The sequence below is a fragment of the Bison bison genome, unplaced genomic scaffold (assembly GCF_000754665.1).
Source record: "Bison bison bison isolate TAMUID 2011002044 unplaced genomic scaffold, Bison_UMD1.0 scf7180017845558, whole genome shotgun sequence".
In the NCBI taxonomy this organism is placed as follows: Eukaryota; Metazoa; Chordata; class Mammalia; order Artiodactyla; family Bovidae; genus Bison; species Bison bison.
Window position 1 is genome coordinate 9,744 of NW_011476131.1, and position 4,346 is coordinate 14,089.

General features: G+C 43.3%; 1 pseudogene; it reads left to right on the forward strand.

The window, feature by feature from the left end:
• The first annotated feature begins 1,339 nt into the window (after positions 1 to 1,339).
• LOC104985527 lies at positions 1,340 to 2,214 on the forward strand (annotated as a pseudogene).
• The last annotated feature ends 2,132 nt before the right edge of the window (positions 2,215 to 4,346 follow it).

Genomic DNA, 4,346 nt, shown 5'->3' on the forward strand with positions numbered 1-4,346 from the left:
ATGCACCAACATCATACTGCTTTAACTATACAAACTGTTGTATTTTACTATCTGGTAAAGCTAATCTTACTTTTTTTTTGTTGTTTTTGCTTCATTGCCCAAGCTAATTTTTTTTTTCTTCATCCAAATAAATTTTATAATCAACTGCTTTAGTTGCTGGGTTTCCCAGGTGTGAAAAGTGAAAGTCAATCAGTCGTGTCCAACTCTTTGCAAACCTGTGGACTATACAGTCCATAGAATTCTGCAGGCCAGAATACTGGTGTGGGTAGCCTTTCTCTTCTCCAGGGGATCTTCTCAATCCAGGGATTGAACCAGGGTCTCCTGCATTGCAGGCAGAGTCTTTACCACCTGAGCTATTAGGTCCCAGGTGGTTCACCAATTGAGCTATCAGGGGCCAGGTGGCTCAATGGCAAAGAATCTGCCTGCCAATGCAGAAGACTTGGGGTGGATCCCTGGGTCAGAAAGATCCTCAGGAGAAGGGAATGGCAACCCATTCTAGTATTCCTGCTTGGGAAATGCCATGGACAGAGAAGCCAGGCAGGCTACAGTAAATGGGGCCACACAAGAGTTGGACACAACTTAGTGGCTGAACAACAAACGATTTTAGTTTCATGAAAAAACAAGTGATCAAAATTTTTAAATTTATATATATATATAATCATGTTAAAGAAGAATCAATTAATTTAAATTTGATGAACTGATTTAAACATGAATCAGGATTGAATTTGGCCAAATGACTCTTCTGCATCTAGTTACTTTTCTTCTTAATCTCTCTCGGGGTGTACTATAATAATCAAAATCCTCATGTTGAATCACCCTAGTGTTTCTGAAACAATCATACTTATTCATGTGATACTGCTTTTCATGTCTAATAATTTATTTAGGATTTTTGTATCAATATTTATACATGAGACATATCCATAGCTTTATTTATTGTGAAATCTTTGTTAGCTTTTGGAATCAACATTACACTTGCTTCATAGGAAAAATTAAACATTTTCCTTCATTGCTATGTGATCAGGAATAGTTTGAGTAGCACTGAGATTATCAGGTCTTTAAAGGTTTCATGAGTTCCCTGTGAAACCATCAGGACCTAACACTTTTGTGGGGAAACTCTAACTACTTGGTTATTTCTTCAGTAACAATTCAACTCTTTAAATTTTCTGTCTCTACCAGGAACAATATGCTTAAGAGAATATTAGAAACTTATAGGGAGGAAAATAAGGGGGGAAAAAAGAGAGTGGGAATGGTTCCTACTTACCTAAATTGACCCTTTTCCTCTCTCCTTCCTTTTCTTAAGATGGTGTAGGTGCCCACGCGCGAGTCTCTTGATATAAACATGGCTGCCAAGCCAAACAACGATCTGAGGGTCATGCTGGTAGGGGAGACCGCAAGTGGGGAAATTACGACTGTAAACACCATCCTCGGGGGAAAAAGTATTCGAGTCTGAGATTGCTGCCCAAGCTGTTACCAAAACTTGTCAAAAAGCATCCCAGAATGGAAGGGGAGAGACCTTCTCATTGTTGACACCCCAGGGCTCTTTGACACCAAGGACAGCCTGAACACCACCTGCAGGGAAATCAGTCGATGTGTCCTCGCCTCCTGTCCCTGGCCTCACACCATTGTATTGGTCCTGAGACTGGGCTGCCACACAGAGGAAAAGCAGAAAACCGTGGCGTTGGTCAAGTATCTGTTTGGGAAAGCAGCCATGAAGTATATGATCATCTTACTCACTTGCAGAGATGAACTGGGGGACCAGAGCCTGAGCAACTTTTTGTAGGATGCAGATGTAAACCTAGGAAGCCTCCTCCAGGAGTGTGGAGACCTCCACTGTGCCATCAGTAACAGCAGAAACACAGAGCAGGCTGAGAAGGAAGCTCAGGTGCAGGAGCTGGTGGAGCTAATAGACAAGATGGTGCAGAACAACCAAGGGGCTTACTTTTCTGACCCCATTTACAAGGACATAGGCCAAAAGCTGAGACAGCAGGAGGAATGCTTGAAGAAAGTCTATGCTGATGACAAAACAAAATTAAACTAGTAGAAAAGGAACATGCCCATAAACCACCAGAAGAAAAGGAGAAACAAATAAAGTTGCTAATTCAGAAGCATGATGAACGAATGAAAAATATAAGGGAAGAAGCTGAGGTGACTATATTTCAAGCTTCATTCAACATGATTAAAAATATGCTTTCAAAAATATGGCACATGTTGTGATAGTATAAACTTTATTTTTACTCCTCAATTTACTATAACTTGTTAATGAGGTAGTGTTTATTTTCCAAAGATGGTTAAAACCCCATCTTCTGACTTCTTACAACCTGACTTCCTTTTATGATCTCTCTCCCTTGAGCTTCTTTGGTGGCTCAGAGGTTAAAGCGTCTGCCTGGAATGAGGGAGACCTGGGTTGGATCCCTGGGTTGGGAAGATCCCCTGGAGAAAGAAATGGCAACCCACTCCAGTACTCTTGCCTGGAGAATCCCATGGAGGGAGGAGCCTGGTAGGCTACAGTCCATGGGGTCACAAAGAGTCGGACATGACTGAGCAACTTCACTTCACTCACTCCCTTGAGCTAACTTGTTAATATGGTAGTTTATAGTTTCCAAAGATTGTTAAAACCATATTTCCTGACTTCTTACAATCTGACTTCCTCTTATGATCTCTCTCCCTTGAGCTATGGGCCTATGTCCCCTACCTTGGAATTGGAGGGACTTTGTGACTGCTTTGATAAATAGTGGGTAGTTGAAGCAACACCATGTGACTTCTAAGATTAGATAGGGAAAATGCCTCCTTGCTCTTCCAGGGTGGTTACCCTTGGAATTTGCCCACCCTGCTGTGAGGAAGCCTGAGTAGAAGCCCAAGTGGCCCCCATGAAGAGAGCCTGAAGTCACTGGTCCACTCCCCTGGCTGATATTTCATCTGCTATCCAGAATCAGCTTGCTGGCCTTCCAAGTGAGGCAACACAGAGTGGATTCTCCAGCTGCCAACTGATGAAACTGCAAGAGCAAAGATGAGCCATCCCCTTGGGGTCATGCCCAAATTGCAAATTCATGAGAAAAATAAATGATTACTTGGTTTTAAACCACTATGTTTTGGGATGGTTTGTTATGCCATGAGGGCTGCATGCACGCATGCTAAGTTGCATCAGTCCAATCCGACTCTTTGCAACCCTGTGGACTGTAACCCACCAGGCTCCTCTGTCTGTGGAATTCTCAAGGCAAGAGTATTGGAGTGGGTTACCACGCCATTCTCCAGGGCATCTTCCTGACCCAGGGATCAAACCTATATCACTTACATCTCATACATTGGTGGGGGGTGGGTGGTCTTTACCATTAGCATTATCTGGGAAACCCACGCAGTGAGAGCTAACCAGCATTAAATATATTCCCAGCTCATTACCCAGCACTCCTGGCTCCTACCTGTCCTTCCACACAATGCCAAGGAATTTAAGAGTTTATAAAATTGACATAACCAGGTAATGATCCATTTTGTAGAGTTCAAAGATTCAATTTGGGAAAATTCAAATAAGAAACCTTGCCAATGTTAAGTGTACCGCACTGATGTAAAAACTGGTGTGTTATTTCAATCCACACCTGTGAGAACTTTGTAAAGCATGGGCTTATCTGGCACCATTATTCTGTGGTTCATGGAGATATCAAATTCAGTCAGTTCAGTCACTCAGTCATGTCTGACTCTTTGTGACCCCATGAATCACAGCATGCCAGGTCTCCCTGTCCATCACCAACTCCCGGAGTTCACTCAGACTCACGTCCATCGAGTCAGTGATGCCATCCAGCCATCTCATCCTCTGTCGTCCCCTTCTACTCCTGCTCCCAATCCATCCCAACATCAGAGTCTTTTCCAATGAGTCAACTCTTCACATGAGGTGGCCAAAGTACTGCAGTTTCAGCTTTAGCATCATTCCTTCCAAAGAAATCCCAGGGCTGATCTCCGTCAGAATAGACTGGTTGGATCTCCTTGCAGTCCAAGGGACTCTCAAGAGTCTTCTCCAACACTACAGTTCAAAAGCATCAACTCTTCGGTGCTCAGCTTTCTTCACAGTCCAACTCTCACATCCATACGTGACCACTGGGAAAACCATAGCCTTGACTAGACGGACCTTTTTGGCAAAGTAGTATCTCTACTTTTGAATATGCTATCTAGATTGGTCATAACTTTCCTTCCAAAGAGTAAGCGTCTTTTAATATCATGGGAGTTCTCTCTTACCTCGCACCAATAAGGTGGCCCCTCGGGTTTTGGTGCTGCCTGAGACATGAGTACTGCATGGTAAAAGATTCCTGGGAGGACATGACCAGTGTCCTCTGGAGTGAAACTTTAGAGCCAGATGC